We start from the raw sequence: 18,753 nt of genomic DNA, 5'->3' as shown, positions 1-18,753 counted from the left end.
AAATATAAAGAAAAAAAAAAGAGTAATAAGGAGAATGATAAACAAATATAATGTAAATTAATTTATTAATTGATAAAATCTCAAGAACAAAGTTATGAAGATGGAGATAGAACATTAATGAGAAAAATGGTGGATTTTAGCTCCATTTGCAACAACAATCCATATGTGCTAGCCTAATTCCTATGCAGGTACCTCCTTTAGGGAAACCTTGGGCAACACAGTCATGGAAACAGTTTTCAATCGTTGAACAAGACCCCAAGCAATGTGGCATATTTAAAGGATCCATTGCCATTGCTCCTGCAATTCAATCATACAATATTTCACCAACCACAATATATATATATATATATATATATAAACAGAGAATATTTCAAGATTCAATGGAAATATAAAGATGATAATGAGATCAGTGTTTACCTAAATTTGATATTAAAATCAAGCATATTATACTCAAAATTTGTTGAACCATAAGATATGCAACTTTTGGTTTTGCCATTCTCTCTTAATGCTTTTAATTATGTATTTTAATTTGTTCAAAAATAAAGAAGTGCATCCTTTTTATAGGAGGTTTTCAAGCAAGAATAAAATGTTATAGATATTTTTTAAGGTCAAACTGCACTTCATTATTTGTTATTCTATTTCTATTCGGTATAAATTTAATTGCAAAGTATGACTTACATAGTTCATGGAGATGGTGATAGTTAATGTATAGAAAAAAAATGGTGATAATCTCATACTTACTCCAAATATGTGCTTTTATTCTTTTATGATTTTTACCTTTTTGGAAGATAGACAGATGTATTACCTATTTAGTATTTATTAAGTTCATCTATTCTTCAGAATTTAGAATTTAGTTCGTTCATTTTTATTTTAGAAATTTATTCACTCTATTTTTAGATTTTAAAATTTAGGTCAAACTATTAACACGGTTAAAATTATTTTGTTAAATTTAAATTCATTACAACATCATTTTTTAAATTACATTGCTACTAGGTGATTCTTTTTCAAAATTCCAAAATGCCACACTAACAAATTTAACAAAAAAACTTAATTATGGTAACAATTGGACTTGAATTTTAAAATCTAAAATAAGACTCAATTCTTAAAAATAAAAGTATAGAGATTAAATTCTAAATCAGTAAAGAGTACAAAATCCTATATCATATTTTAACCTAATATAAATTATTAATTTTGTAATTTTATGTATTATAAAGTATGGTACATACAAATATGGTAAGTAACCTTAGGTGGATAGCCTATATTCTTGATACAAGTAATCATGCATTTTAATTATTTAATTTCTTATGTCACATGTACTTGAGTTTACATGTTCAATTTTTAATATTTTTTAAAATATTCTATTTTAATTACCATAACTAATTTAAAATAAAATTATTTATTAGAATTCTTGAATATAATTAAAATATATCAACTTATTTAAGAATTCATATATTATAATTAAAAATTAATCATTATTAAAACATTTTTAACGTAATGATTATACAATATAAATTTACTCAATGTATTTAATGTAAAGCAATATTATTTAAAATGAAAACTAATTAACATAATTAATATGTAAATTATTTTGATAATTTGAATATAGTATTAATAAAAAGTTCTAATTATTATTGCAACATGAGTCAAGAAATTCACCCTAAAAGAAATTTAAGTGTCTAGTTTGTTATTTTCTTAAAGTTAAGTGATTGAGTTGAAAATTGAGTGACTGTCTTGTTATTTTCTCAAAGTTGAGTGACTGTTGGTATAATTTACCTAAAAGAAATTCACCAACTTTGTTGAGTTCTGGATTCTTTTTGGATGCCGGAGTCAATGCTAGGGATGTTATATTTAATTTAACTTGTGCATTGGAAATTAACAAAATCGTATACTAAGTGATAAACTCAATAGTATTTCTACAATTCAAATAACAATTGCAATTAAGCTAATGTATACAAATCAATAATCATGTCATTTTATCAAATGCAAAGCATATTACTACATGCACCATTTATGCCATATGATTCAATCTATCATGTTAAAAAAATTAAATTAGGAGGAATCATATTAGCATATCATATTCCAAATCGAATCATTTGATTCGTCCAAATTCATATCAATCTTCCGAGCTTATAATTCGTTTTACAAAATATTTCATCAAAAAAGCTCATTTCAAACACCATTTTTAGACTTTACATTTAAAGTCCCTATTAACTTGACTCAGACTCGAACGGATACGCGGATCCAACCAACAAACCAGTTTGGCACTCAATGCTTTATCGGACAATTTCGAAGTAAATAAATTGTGCCCAGTTCTCATTGGTATAATCGAAGTAAAAATTGTGCCCAACACTCATCAACACGTGGTCAAAGTAACCCATAGTTGATATCCAATGGCATGCCAATTATATCCGACCCTGCCCAAATAGTTAATAGGGTAATAGCCATTCAATTCCAAATATAGTTCAATAACACAATTCACCATATTCAATCCATCAACCAGATAGTCATTTCATATGTATAATAACATGAATCAACCCAATTCAAAGTCAATTTTGATATTAAGTAAATTGGTCTCTCTAAAAAAAAATTGAAGCAATTTAATCTATATCATTTTCAGAAGTATGCAACTAAGGACAATTACTCATGACGTTAATATTTTTTGTCAAATTTACACAAATTTGATTGGTATAATAATAAATTTAGCTCTCATAATTACACATTTTATTAATTTGGTCATGATTTAACAAATTTAGCCTGTATTATTTGTGCGAATGTTGATGTTAAATTTGTTGATTTTTGTTCAGAAAAAAACCATATTAACAAAATATGTAAACATATAGGGCTAAAATTGTTATTATACAAATTAAAATTATGTACAATTGACGAAAAGCATCAACATTGTGAGTACTTGTCCAGAATTGCTTGCTTTCAAAATTGACATGATTAAGTTGCTCTGATTTTTTTAGAGGAACCAATTTGCTTAAATTTGAAAATATAAGGGACCAAAGAGGTCGTTTTACCCATGTATTATATGTTTTTAAATGTTTTATTTCTGTTTTACTGTTTATATTCAGGGTTCATGATTCATTGGTTATATCTCTCAACAATATCGTCTTCAAGATTTTAACCTATATTATTTTCTTAGGGTGCAATATGTTTTACCACTAAATCTAATACTTGTTTATATTATAATATGTTCTCATATATTACATGTTTTTGATAAATTTATTTTTCTAATATAATATGATAATTATAGTCCTTTTTATTTTTAAATGTGTATCTTTATTCAAGATGAATCTATTTTTATTAATTCCATCAAATAATTTGATATGATTTATTCTTTTTAAATATGTGGTGAACTGATATAGATCGACATTTATTGTGTTGTTTGACAAATATCATATTTAAAAATATATTAATATGCAATAAAAACACTTTGAATTTGAAGAAATTATTCTGTAAAATATAAAGGGAAAAAAAAGAAGAGTAATAAGGAGAATGATAAACAAATATAATGTAGATCACTTTATTAATTGATAAAATCTCAAGAACAAGTTATGAAGATGGAGATAAGACATTAATGGGAAAAAGGGTGGATTTCAACTCCATTTGCAACAACAATCCATATATGCTAGCCTAATTCCTATGCAGGTACCTCCCTTGGAGAAACCTTGGGCAACACAGTCATGGAAACAGTTTTCAATTGTTGAACAAGGTCCCAAGCAATGTGGTATATTTGAAGGATCCACTGCCATTGCCCCTGCAATTCATCATACAATATTTCATCAATCATTATATATATACACAAAAAATATTTCAAGACTCAAGAGAAATATATAAATGATAAAGAGATCAGTGTTTACCTAAATTCGATATTAAAATCAAGCATATTATGCTCAAAATTTGTTGAACCATAATATATGCAACTTCTTGTTTTGCCATTCTCTCCCTCTTAATGCTTTTAATTATGTATTTTAATTTGTTCAAAAATAAAGAAATGCATCCTATTTATAGGAGGTTTTCAAGCAAGAATAAAATGTTGTAGATATTTTTTAAGGTCAGACTTCTCTTCATTATTTTTCATTCTACTTACATAATTCATGGAGATGGTGATAATTAATGCATAGAAAAACAATGGTGATAATCTCAAACTTACTCAAAATCTGTGCTTTTATTCTTTTATGATTTCTTACCTTTTTGGACGATAGACGGTTGTATTTCATTTTATTACTTATTAGGTTATTTATTCTTTGTAAATTTAGAATTTAGTTCATTTACTTTTATTTTAGAAATATATTCCTCTGTTTTGTAGATTTCAAAATTTATGTTAAATTTTAACATTGTTAAAATTATTTTGTTAAATTTAAATTCATTACAATGTCATTTTTTAATTACATTGCTACTAGATGATTTTTTTAAAATTTCATAATATCACACTAAAAAATTTAACAAAAAATCTTAATTATGGTAACAATTAAACCTAAATTTTGAAATCTAAAAAGTAAGATTAAATTCTTGACAATAAAAATACAAAGATTAAAATCTAAATTTGTGAAGAGTATAGAATCCTTGATCATATTTTAACCTAATATAAATGATTAATTTTGTAATTTTATGTATTATAAAGTAAGGTACATACAAATATGGTAAGAAATCTTAGGTGGATAGCTTATATTCTTGATACAAGTAGTCATGTGTTATGAATTTTAATTAATTAATTTCTTATGTCACATGCATTTTATGTGAATTTACATGTTAAATTTTAATATTTTTTAAATATTGTATTTTTAATTACAACAATTAATGTAAAATAAAATTATTTATTAGAATTTTTGAATATAATTAAAATATATTAATTTATTTAAGAATTCATATATTATAATAAAAATCAATCATAATTAAAGCAATTTTATTGTATTCATTATACAATATAATTTTACTCCATATAATTAATACAAAGCAATATTATTCAAAATGATAACTAATTAAAATAATTAATATATAAAATTATTTTGATAATTTAAATATAGTATTAATAAAATTTCTAAACCTTATTACAACATCATTAAAAATTATAAAAAATTATATATTTTTAATTAAACTATTCACTATTCATTTTATAATCTTAGCGATCAATAAATTGAACATAATAATTTGTAGGTAATATATCATTAATACAAAAATTATATTCCAAAATGCTAATTTTAATACGGCACTATCATTTACTTTTAACAATAATATCTCGACCTTAAGTCAATTTTGGAAGAGATCTGAAGTAATGTACCGATTTTGGGCCTAGTCGTAATAAATAATTTCGGGACCACTATTTTGAGGCCAGAGAAAATTATTTTAGTATTATTTTGTGTTATAATATAATTTTATAAGTGCATGTAAATTTTGGTAAGTTAATTTTAGCGATTTCTAGTCCAATTTCGAAAAAGGACTAAATCGCGTAAAAGGTAAAAGTTGAGTTTTAATACCTAAAGGTGTTAAATTGCCTTGTATCTTAAATTGGGGTCTTTAAAGTGAAATTAGGCCATTTAAAGAGTGATGGCCGCCATGAGACAAGGAATGAAATGGTCAAACATGTTAGGTAAGTGTTGGGTGACTTATTTGACAAATAAGTAATAAAATAAAGAAAATAAAATATCATCTTTTCTTCATCTTCTCTCCACCGAAAAAATGGAAGCAAAGAAAGGGTTTAGAAGCTAGAAACTTTCAGCAAAGAAACTCCCTTTATAGTAAGTGATTTTAATGCTTTTTCTTGATGATTTTTACATTTTTGGAACCCCTAAAGCATGAGCTTTCATATGAGGGGTCTATTTTGCAAAATGATGAAGAGTCTAGGGTTTTTACATGAGAGTAAATGTGTTGTTTGCTGTGTTTTTATGGAAGATTATGAGTCCTAGTTGTCTAATAAACAACTTTTGTGAAAGAAATTGCATGAAAACACCTTAAAAAGGGCTAGATTGCTAAGTTGTAAAATGAGTTGTAAATGTGTGAAATAGTTGAAATTATGAGTTGCTATAGTTATGAAAATGGTTCATCTAGACTCAAGGAGTAAAGAAATGTGATAAAAATTACTTTACGAGCCTAGGGGTAATTTGGTAATTTTGGCAAAATATAGGGGCAAAATTGTAAAAATTGCCCAAGTGTGTCAATGGACTAATTTGATCAGTACATTGTTTTAATAAGTTGAATGTGATATTTTAGATGATGAAAATCGAGATTTGGACCTAGAACGGAAAGAAATCGATTAAGGGATAATTACGTCTTTTTCTTCACCTTTGTGGTATCGAGGTGAGTTCATGTGTAAATAATGTAGCACAATTGTTATTTTTAAGTTATTGATGTTAAATATATGATATGCTGATTTTTATCATGAAACATATGCTTTGTGGTTATTTTCGAATAAAATGCAAGTTATGTGTATTATCTGTTAAATATAAAGTGCTACCGAGTATTGGTTTCGGTATTTTACGGAAGATGGCAAGGATATGTGTTCGAGGAAAATCCCGTTTGAACCTTAGGAATAGATTAGGATACAAGTGACATGTCACTAGGATGGTTGAGCATCCGAACTCGTTGAGTTGAGTCCGAGTTCGTGAGATGTAACTAGGCATCCGAGCTCGTTGAGTTGAGCCCGAGTTCACTTATGGATGCGAACGCCTGAGCTCGTTGAGTTGAGTCCGAGTTCACTTATGGGTGGGTTACATGGTAGCTTGGCTACATATGTGGCACTTATGTGCAAACTTTTCATGTATCCGAATTATATTCCGATGTGTTCAACGAGTAAAATTCTACTCAAATGGAGGAATACTCGAGATGAAAGGGACGTATTGGTAAATGTTGTGAAATGGATACTTTGAACAGGTATGTACTTAACCCTCGGGTTGAAAACTCGACATAACAACAATATGGTAAGATGGTAAATGAAAATGTGATATGAATGTCTCGGTGATGATTATACAAACGATGTTGTATTAATTTTGTGAACAATGATCATGAATGAGTAATTTAGCCTTGACAGATTTGAGTTACTGCAGTAGTGTAACTTTGAAAATACACTAAAAATAGTGGAAAATGAGTTAGAGGCAGAATAAAATATGGGATTAAAGCTTAATGAGTCTATTTTCACATGAAAGAAACAGAGGAAGAAAAAGAATTCCATATTGTGTGATATTTGAATTCTTGTGAAACAGGGTCTGAATGAATTTGAGATCTCCTGTTCTGACTTTAGAAATTCACCAAAAATTGTAAAAAGATTATTAAGAGTCATACCTTACATGCATGGATTCCTTATTGAGTCTATTTTTAGGGGAAATAAACGCCATGGTCGTTGGGATTTTTTACAGGGAGAAATTCAGTTTGTAGTGCACAGGGGTCAGAGTGGTCATACCCTGAAATAGGGGAGACTTTAACTAATAAACTGTACTAATTGGCCCAACCAAAAATTCTAGAAAAAAAATTATTAAGTATACATATAAGTATAGTTTCAAGAGAAATAGACGAGAACATTATTCGAGTCTTGTACTATGAGATAATTGAACTTTAGTACAAAAGGGTCGGAACTGTCAGACAGTGAATCAGGGGTAAATTTGAGGAATAAACTGTACTATTTGGCTTAACCAAAAATTCTGGAAATTTTATGGAAGAAATGAAAATAAGTCTAGTTTCAGGAAAAATTAACAGAACTTACTTCGGAGTTTTGTAGCTCCAGATATAAATAATTTAGTGACCGTTGCTCAGAAAGACAGCTTGTAGTGAATTTGAAAATATGTTGTAAACATTGATAAAACAAGTTAATGAGTTGTTTATTGTTTTCATATGAACTTACTAAGAGAAAGCTTACCCCCCTTCTTTCCCATGTTTTCTAGAGTTTCCAGGTTAGCTTGGGTTGGAGGCCGTCAGAGATATTATCACACTGTCAAGCTAACGCTATTGGTGTAGTGATTTCAAGTACTTTGAGCCTATGGCATGTATAGGAGTTTAAATATTAGAGTATGTGATATGGCTTTAACCATATGTGTTGGCCTATTTTGATTATGGGATTGTAAATCTAATTTAATTATGCATGCATGTGCTATGGTATTATGTGATGAGTTTATAATGATTATAGTATGAATGTGGTAAAGATGTGAGTAAAATCTAGGATATCTATTGCATGTGAAATTGCCATAATCATGACATGTTAGGAATGTTTAAGTACCTAATTTTTCCATGTTGTATGTTATTGTATAAGTATGCGTGTATCTATTGTGAGTGTGACAAAATGGCTTGGAAAATAGCCTTGTATTTGTCCAGGTTTTGGACACGGGTTTGGGACACGGGCGTGTCCCTAGCACACGGGCGTGTGCTCTATACCCACACGGGCGTATGAAGCCTTGATGCAAGAGATTTTCTAAGTTTTTCATGAGTTCTCGGTTGGGTCCCGAACCACTCCGGATGTATGTTTTGGGCCTCGTAAGCCCGTATATGGGATGATTGTATGTGAAAATAAAAGTTTTTAATTATTTGAGATTTCATGGCCCTGTTTAGTATGGAAGTGTTAGTAAAAGTCAGGTAGCACCTCAAACCCCGTCCCGGCGTCGGATGCGAGCGAGGGGTGTTACACAAGCTCCCTTTAATTGATTAAAAAATTGTCAATACGCGGCAAGGGATATTGATTTTTTAATGTCAGCTTATTCAATTATTGATAATCTATGTAGAGCGTCATTGAACCATCTTTTTTTCATAACAAATAACACTGGAGTTACCCAAGGCAATATACTAGGGTGTATAAAGTTGCGGTCCAGCAAATCTTGCAATTAAAGTTTTAATGATCTTTTTAACTTTGTCGGTGCCACTAGATACAGAGCAATTGATACAGAAGTTGTACCATAGAAAACTTCGACTGCAAACTCAACTTCTTGATCAGGTGTCAATCCCAACAATTCTTTAAGGAGCACATCAAGAAACTCACACGATTTGAATCTTGCTTATCTGACTTCCATACGAGTTCGATTTAATAACATAGGCTAGAAAAGCTTCACAACCTTGATTCGGGAGCTTATTAGCTCAAACTAATGAAATGATTTGAGTCAAACAACTTGATTTGATGTATTTCACATTAACAACTCCACCATAAAGACTTTGGACAGAAAAATCCTTTTTACAGTAGTTCGGAACAACTCTATGCTCGGTTAAACAATCTATTCCCAGAATCATATCGAAATCGTCGAATGATATAATTAACAAATCAACAGTGAATGATATGTTCTGAATTTCTAATGGACACTTCCTACACCTTATCAACGAACACAAATTTTCTTAAAGGACTAGATACAACCATAACTACTTTCAACATTTTGGATTTTAGACTCCCTGATTTTACCAATTCAACATTTATATAAAAATGAAAGGAACTAGGGTCTATTAAAGCATAAACAAACGTTAAATATAAAAGGAATATACTTGTTGCGACATTTGTAGCATCGCCCTCTTTACGGGTTCAAACAACATAAGCTCGTGTTGGAGCTCTAACCTCAGATTGTTGAGCAGATGCCTCAATCCCTCTTTTTAAACCATTTATCGATACAAAACCACTGAAAATATTCCCTTGGCCCTAACAATAGGACTAGATCTCTAAATGGTAATAGGTAGGTCATTAACATTCTTTGGGCATTCCCAAACAAAGTGCTCCAGAGATCTACAACAGAAACAAGCATTCATTATTTTCCAACAGTTGCTTTGGTGTTTTTTCCCACAATGATCACAATTCGAAATATTGGGATTTTTTATGGGACCTCTTACCTTACCCACTGATATAGATGATTGAAGATCTCGATTTCTTTCTGTTCTAACAAAACTTAAAGATGCCCTCCCAGACTCCCGAGACTCTCTAGCTCGCTTATGTAACGGATGCGAGATAAAGGTCCCTACACACTTCTCGAAAGCTCTGAAAGGTTCAAATTTCTTATCAAAACTTATGGCATGTTCCACCATTTTGGCTTGTTTGATTAGGCTGACAAACTCTTTCATTCTGTGAGAGACCAGCTAAACTCGAAGCTCATCTTGCAATCCCCGAAAGAATCCCTTACAACCTTCCTCCTATATCGATACAAGTTCAAAGTGTATTTACTAAGTCGTAGAAACCCAAACTCCTAATCAACCACTAACGTCTCACATTGTCTTAACATTCTAAATTCTTACTTCCAATCTTCCAAATATAACTAGTCGACATCCTATTTTTTGAAATTCAAACGGGAAGAAATCCCAATCAATTTGGTTAGCAGATACATGTCAGGTAGTAACCTACCACCATAAGTATGCCTCTCCTCGCAAAAGAGGAACGACACATGTAACACATTCATGTAGAGTACATTCGAGTTGTTTTAGTACTCAATTCATTAATTCTAGCCAAGTCTCAACAAAGAGGAACGACACATGTAACACATTCATGTAGAGTACATTCGAGTTGTTTTAGTACTCAATTCGTTAATTCTAGCCAAGTCTCAACTGAAGAAGGATCGATCCCTTTTAATCCCATAAATTTAGTGGTACCATATTTTTGTAATTCATTTATCGAAGCTCTTTGGACCACAGGCACCGATACAATCAAATGAGTATCCCTCTCGACTCACTGAAAGACTTCTATTGTAACATGAAGTAAATTTTTATCTCTTTGACCTTTAGGTCTATGTCTAGCAACTCTAGGCTGATGAGCACCAACTGAATCTATGCTAGGTGCTTCAAATCTGATCATGTTTTCACTCTCAACCAAACGACCGCTACTATACACATCATTATCAACATTATTTTTTCTAGATTCACTAGATATCTTTAGCTATAAAACAAAGAAAATTTTATAACCAGCATCTAAATCCAGACTCAAAGTTGACTCTGTCATGTTCCTTTAGACACAATTTTGAACTCAATTTAGTTGGAGAATCGGCTAAACTTAAAGCATAGATAAATGAAACACCTCAATACCCGACCCAATCATCGGGTCTGAGTTACGAGATGTCACATTCCTTGTCAAAGCAACTTCTGTCAAATTCATAGTAAAATAATCATCCAGGAAAACAACAACATTACATACACATTTAATATTATGAACAACCTTCTCTGGATCTTATACGTCTTGGATCCAGTGCCCTGAGTGTAGTATATTCGTTTATAAACTTGTAATATTTTTAACAGATTAGTTAATAAAACAAATTCATTGACTAAAATTAATATACTTTGTATTATTGTCCTCATATGGTTTTTACAAGCAAAGTAAAATAGAAGCAAATATTGCTCATTGGTTGTTTAATGTAAAAAATGATACTAAGCAGTATTATGTTGGAAACAACAAGTTTGGAAAATATGGTAGAAAATAGAGTTGATGAAAAATCAGAGTTTTAAAAAAAATCCAAAACTAGAACTTGGTTGTGATATTTAAAGTAATAAACACTTAATCAAAACTGTACATTTTCAATTCATTTAGGATGAACACTTTGACTAAGTAGTTTTCTTCGCTATCCTCAAGCTCACGTCTATCGGGTTTGGGCTCACTTAGAATTAGAAAATTTTTCACAAAATTACTTGTGGGGCAATTTTGTAATCTCTTTAAAATTTTGAGGCTAAGTTGTAAATATGAAAAATATCTTTATAAATTTTCTGAAATAATTTAGTTAGAGAATTTTCTCTTTACAACTTTCTCTTGAATTCAGTTGTGTGAAAAATAATGGCACAAGCCTTTCTCAATATAGGGAGAGTTTAGAGAGTTTAGAGAGTTCAACTATAATTAAATTTAATCACTTTAATATTAAATTAATTTAATACTTATCAAGATAAATATTAGATTAAATTTAATATAAATTTATTAAATTAATAGAATACTTATCTACAAGATAAATATTAAATTAAATTTAATACTAAAAATATTAAAATAATATTATTATTGGAACAGTTAATCTAAAATCAAATTATCCAGTAGAGTCCCAGTAGGAGTGTGATCCCTCTACTGCTCAACCGCCGAAGGACCACTCGTTGGCCACTGGAATGCTGCTGTTGTCGCCATTGGCACCGTCATGTCCAGTTGTGTCATCACAGGTGTGGCACCTTCATGGCACTCCGAGCCAGTTCAGTTGGTACAGCCATCGGTTGGACCATTGACCCGGTTTCACATATTAGGCTTGGTTCGACCAATTTCTGGGTCTCAATTTTGGTTTTGGGTTCACGTGCCCAATTTTCGATTTCAGGTCCAATTTTCGATCTTCAATTATTTGTTGGACCAATTTTCCGACTTGAAAATTAATTTTTAAAATATCATATTAATTTTAATTGATTTAATTTTACCTGATCAAAGTCAATTTTCCTAAAAATTATTAAGATTTTCCAAATTAAATTTTCAATAAAATTCTTTAATCAAAATTTCTAGTTGAACAATTCTCATGACTACCTAATTTAATTTCACATTGAATAAATCAACTCAATTAAATTATTTCCAAAGTCGTAGAATTCTCATCTGATTCAAATGCAGTCCGATCAAGCTTTTGTTGAGCTAACAGAGGGACTAATTGAACATATACAATTAGACTCTAGTAATTGTACTTATACCTAAAAGCATCATTCTGATAATTTGCAATTTACTTAATTACGAGTCAGTTTAAAGGAAGTAACATGATTAAAAAATCATTATTGTATACTTTTTACGAAAGCAATTCATCCAACTGCTTTTTCCAATGACCTCGTCATGTGTGTGTTACCCTCATATGATATCATTGATTCTTTTTAGTTAAATTCGTTCACTCAATACAACCCTATTTTATTTCATTGTTACCATTGTATGTTTTTAATGATTAAGATGATCACTATCAACCAATGACTACGATAAATTACTCGTTCAGAACAAATAACCCGTGGCCACATTCTATATTTATTAATCCACACAATGTTAATGAGAGGTTATCGTTAACTCTTTAATCGAGCTATGAATTCCATTGTTGCAAGTAAAGTCATGCCATACACAAGTCATGTACCCAATATATCGACTATGAGTTCGATCATCTTTAAACCATAAGTCTCCACTTATATCAAAGCACATGAGTTACATACACATGGTTAGTGACTAATTCAGGATTTAGGTAAATCACACCATAAATGTCACAAGTGAATTAATTCAAAAACAAATTCAGAATTAATTTATCTTGGGTCCAATCTTATGTATCATTCTTCCAACTAATACATCTATGTCTCTCTACCCGTAGAGTTAACTACTCCGATAGCCAATTGGAATTTTAGACGACAGAATAATCCTTCTAAGTATTTGAATCAAATGCTCACTTTGATTCTTTTACAGGATTATCTAATGAAGTAAGTTGTCTTACTTGTAATGTAAACATTCTTATAGTGCCACTTATCATCAATTTGAACTTAGAGAATCAATGATCTAATATTTTCTTGTCACAATTTCGCTATGCATGGAAAACACGAAAGACAAAAACACAAAAGACATAATAGTGAAATGTGAAATTAAGTTTATTTATTTATTCATCGTTCAAATACATTGAAAAAGATTACATATTTACTACAATATGGGCACATTTCCCAATATATTACGTTGCAGGATCATAATACAGAAAGATAACTTGAATTAGTAGATGAATTAAACATGTCATTAGTTTATTCGGAAATTAGAAAACTAATCGAAAGACTAAATGGCATCTATCAAGTCCAATTGGAGAAATGCTCTGTCTTGAGCATCGAAGCAGATGACTCCCAAAAGATAGAGACATAGATGTGGTTGGTTGGACTAACACTATATCGGACTGGACCTAAGAAGAATAGATCCTAAATTCGTTTATGAATTTATCCACTTGTGACTTTCATAGTGTGGCATACCTAAATCTTGAGTGGATGGCTGACTATGTATGCATGACTTATACACTTTGATGTAAGTAAAAGTGTAAGTTCAAATAGATAAAGAACCGAAAATTGGTGCATTAGGTGTACGACTTCTGTAGTATGTAGCGTCATTCACAATAGTGAAATTCATAGGCCTAGACATGGGTAAATGATATCCTCTCATTTGCATTACATGGTTGATGAAAGTAAACGTGGCCATGGGTCGTTCATCTTTGTAACGAATGACTTGATTACTATTTGATAGTAATTGACTTTTCATGAAGGAAGATATAATGGTTACCATGAGATAAAATAAAATCGTATTGGGAGAGTAGATATTATCCCAAAGAGATTAATGATATCTTATGAGGGTAACACACTTATGATAAGGTCATTAGATGAGCACTAATCGAGTTGTTTTTATAATGATATGTCGTTAGGGATAGCTCAGTCACGATATTATAGCGGAATGACTTTAAGACTAAATGAGTTTATAATTAATAAGTGAAAAGTTAGAAATTAATTATAAATCATTTGAGCCTTAATTACATATGTGCACTCGGTCCCTCTGTTAGCTTGCTGAAACTAGAAATGAATTGTATGATAAATCAAAATGAACAGAATGAATAAAAATGAAAAAATTCAGAAATGATTATGATTTTCTCCAAAATGGAGAAATTGATTCATTTGGAAGTAAATGCGGGTTTCTCAAAATGGAAAGGGAATTGAAAATGAGAAATAATTCATTTGAAAATGAAGATGGATTACTAAAAAATGATCGGAAGAATGAGTTTATGTTTTTGAGCTATTTTAAACCCCCAAAATTAAAATAAGTCATTTGATCATAATGAGCAAGTTGAATTGTGAAATATTAAATATGTTTTCTCAAAATTTTACTAGGGTGAAATCGTTATACTTTTAACGAGGATAAAATTGGGATAAAAAATTATTCATTTGAAAATAAATATTGAATTTTATTTTGGGTAATATAAAAAGTAAATATTGGGTTAGATTGAATTTTAAAGTATTGAGTTAAAAGATCAAAAAGTACTTATAATTGCACCTGATAAGGAAGAGGCCTAAAAGCCCATTGTGTTAATGGGGTGAATGACAAAGCCTAGTAAAATTAACTAGGGTTATTGTCACCAATTATCCTAGTTAGACTAAGAGTTGGTTTTTCCGTTAAAATAAATTTCTACATTCTAACAAGGGTTATTGTCAAATAATATTATTTTGGCCAAAAATAGAGAGACTAAGATTCTCTTAGATTTAAACATATTTTCCAGAATAAAGATTCTGATGATTTCTATTTAAGAAGAGAATTTTCGTTTTCACCCTAAAAGAATTAGAAAATTATTTCTAGTTCTGTGTTTTGATTCGAATAGTTTGAGCCCACACTCAAAATAGTTCGTGGTACGAGAATAGTAGAGGGTTGAAAGTCGGGAACAGCAAACATCAGTCTAGCTGAAAAGATAAATATAAATTTGGTCTAGTGTTTATTGCTTTAAATATTACAATTTGGGTCGACGTTTAAAATTTTAATTTTTTGTTATGCAAGAAAATTGTTTTTGAACTGAAATTTTTCCAACAATACAAGCATATGAATGCCCTAAAATTTAACCTGAGATTGAAAAAGGACTATTTTGAAAAGAATTCAAAATACAAGATCGACAATGAGGGAGTTCCTTGTCACGACGTGACTTATTGACTTGGCATTGTTGCGACGATGGGGTTCCTTGTCGCACCGTGGCCTGAAGTTCAAGCTCATCGCAATGACCATCACTTGATGTAGCAACATAACATACTATTTTGGAAAAAAAAATGTACTAAATGGTACCAAATGCTAAACCATCACAACCTTTCATCACAAATACCTAAATAATTTGTCTTACCTACAACAAACATACCAAAACATATCCAAAATAATAAAAAATGACTACATTCACCTACAATACCAACTTCAACATTCGATCATTCATTTAACCAATCAATTCCTTATCAAGAATACATGTTGGAAATTAATCAACTAATAGATAGTTCCATACCAATTCAAATATCAAATACCAATTCACATATCTTATATGCATTCCAACCATTACCAAAACATACCATCTCTAACTATGCATCAACTTATACCATATTTCAATACCAATCTTACGTACACATAATTATAAACATTAATCAGCTTCCAAATCAAACATTCCAAACATAACAAAATACAAAAGGACTCTATTAAACTAAGTACAGGCCATTTAACTAATAAAAGAAAGGGTAAACTACACCAACTGTCACTCGATTTTGATTAAAATAACAAAACTTATCATGTTAACTTGTTACGTTGGCATCTTACGGTGGAAATGACCTCAATTTAGAAACCCTAGTTAGGCTGGGTAGAAGAAGAAGAAGAAGAAGAAGAAGATTATGATGATGATGATGATGATGATGATGAAATTGCTCTTTTTGTGTTTTCTCTGATACAAAAACCCTAAAAACTTTTATATTCACTAACCAATTTTATACACTCTGTGTAACACCCTGAATAATTTAAATTCGTTTTTGTGAAATCTGACAGATATGTATGTAACACCCCAAACCTAACCTATAAGTTTAGACCGATTTCGGAATGCTACATTGATCACCGAAGTGATCGTGAGAAAATCTTACAAAGACCAGTCACTCTTAATTCAATTTTTTGAAAACATTAATATCAAGTATTTAAAACCGGAATAATAAAACAATTAAGTCTTAAAGCCAAAATAGTACCACAGAATTAAAACTTTACATTTCAACTGAATAACAAAATAAAAATTCAAAATCACAAACTAATGGTTTATACTACCTAAGTCCTTCGCATACCGAGCCCAGCATCCAAAATTCTGAAGTGTACCTGAAAGGGGAAATAGAAGAGGGGCTAAGCTATACGAGATCAGTGTGAGATTAAACAACCTAGCTACCGAGGTATAAACATATATAGTAAACCTGAAAACAGTTCAGCAGCGGACCATACTTACAGAGCGACTATAACAAAATAGACCATATGTAACTTTACAGTCATATGGCTCTGTTAGACCCAATAACGGTAATTTTCAGTAGTCACCAGAATCAGAATCGGTTGGGCCTTAGCCTATCACATAAGGTTCCTTTAGACACGAGTGTCTTTCAGTCAAATAATACAATCAGACTTCTTAGTCAATCAGACAGTCAAATATTTTAGTCAAATAGTCAAACAGATATTGTAGTCACAGAATCACACAGATGCATATGAGTGCAAATGAGTTATAAAAGAACCCACCCATCCAACCAACACACCATCTCCATCCAACCCTACACATCCTGTGGGGATTTAATCGACCCACCCATCCCTGCACTCCGAACATGACCTCAAAAATCCCATCCAACCTTATACACCACAGAACGTCGTCCCGGGTTGCTCGGCACTGATGATCATCAATATTGTCCTCGACCCTCAGGGTATTGGTGTAACATCCTTTCCCGTATCTGATGTCGGGACAAGGTACGAGGCAGTAGTGGACCTAAACATACACATACATGCAAAATCGAGCCATAAAAATTCTTTTAATTTATACTTTTCAAACACATACATGTCGTCCCTTAATTGGATCTACGAAGCCCAAAACATGCATCGGAACTAATTTGGGACTAAATTAAGAGCTCTGAGAAGATTCGGGAAAAACTTAGGAAATTTTTCCAAAAAAACAAGTCACACGCCCGTGTGTCTTTGACACGCCCGTGTCCTCAGGATATGTAACTTTCTGTTTATGACATCAGCATCCAAATCGAACCACACGGTCGGGCCACAAGCCCGTGTCTCCAAGCCGTGTCCTTTACACGGTTGAAACACACGACCGTGTCTCAACCTGTGTGGCTAACACTTAAGTTATTTTCCAAGCCATATTTCTCACCCATTTAACCATTTATCTTCACCATCATTTTAATACATTTATGAATCAATTTAAGGTATTCAACCAAGCCTTATAATTATCATCGTTTGTTCATTTCATAGCCATATCAATCATGATAAAATCATAATAATTTGAATCTTAAACTTACTAAATACAAGCCATACCAATTGCTAGTTACAGTTATATCATTTATAGCTGACATTGACTAATCAATTAATATATATCAGCCATATCTCTGTAATTTAAATATACTTTCATAACAACTTATTTTGATTTCATACTATTTCATATTTGAGATTAAATAACCAAAGTATTTGAAATATCATCTTTATTCAAATGGTACACATGAGATACATAATTCCATAATTATGAATGAACACATTTATCAAACATATTCCATATTCATATATCAATGTCTCATGTCTCCATATATCAATAACCGTCATTTTCATGAATTTCGAGTTCAATTTCATAATTATTTGTCTCGTGTTCAGTTCTTCCATGTCGAAAATTTATTCATTAAATCATTTGAAATATCAATACATATGGAGAGTACACTCAAGATGAACAATTATATAATCACAAATGAATTCATTCATCAACCAAGTTCTATACTCATGTCATATCAACTTGTACTTCCTTATATCACATAGTTCCATGTAACACTTACCAAAACTTTGTCAAATTAGTGAACGTCTTACGGAATTGAGTACTTCATTTTCTCGATGCCATAGTTCAACTATGGTCTTACACATCTTCACATAATGACACCATAGCCCAGCTATGGTCTTACACATATTTACATATCGATGCCATAGCCCAGCTATGGTCTTACACGTAATCACATATCACATATCGATGCCATAGCCCAGCTATGGTCTTACACGGATCACATATCACATATCGATGCCATAGCCCAGCTATGGTCTTACACGAATCACATATCTCACCGATGCCA

The 18,753-nt window shown here is 30.9% G+C and overlaps 3 long non-coding RNA genes across 3 annotated transcripts; 1 reads left to right on the top strand and 2 right to left on the bottom strand.

The window, feature by feature from the left end:
* Positions 1 to 35: 35 nt before the first annotated feature.
* On the bottom strand, positions 36 to 535 carry LOC128283754 (uncharacterized). The gene is made up of 2 exons (XR_008274164.1): positions 418 to 535; positions 36 to 297 (listed from the first exon to the last, which is right to left on the bottom strand). It is a non-coding gene; the product is annotated as an uncharacterized LOC128283754 (long non-coding RNA).
* Positions 536 to 3,499: 2,964 nt separating this feature from the next.
* Positions 3,500 to 4,094, bottom strand: LOC108473289 (uncharacterized). The gene is made up of 2 exons (XR_001869719.2): positions 3,864 to 4,094; positions 3,500 to 3,760 (listed from the first exon to the last, which is right to left on the bottom strand). It is a non-coding gene; the product is annotated as an uncharacterized LOC108473289 (long non-coding RNA).
* A 1,517-nt stretch (positions 4,095 to 5,611) lies between these two features.
* On the top strand, positions 5,612 to 8,147 carry LOC128284330 (uncharacterized). The gene is made up of 3 exons (XR_008274737.1): positions 5,612 to 5,741; positions 6,214 to 6,300; positions 7,878 to 8,147. It is a non-coding gene; the product is annotated as an uncharacterized LOC128284330 (long non-coding RNA).
* Positions 8,148 to 18,753: the final 10,606 nt, after the last annotated feature.

The sequence above is a fragment of the Gossypium arboreum genome, chromosome 11 (assembly GCF_025698485.1).
Source record: "Gossypium arboreum isolate Shixiya-1 chromosome 11, ASM2569848v2, whole genome shotgun sequence".
Taxonomy (NCBI): domain Eukaryota; kingdom Viridiplantae; phylum Streptophyta; class Magnoliopsida; order Malvales; family Malvaceae; genus Gossypium; species Gossypium arboreum.
This window is presented reverse-complemented; position numbering and strand designations above follow the sequence as displayed.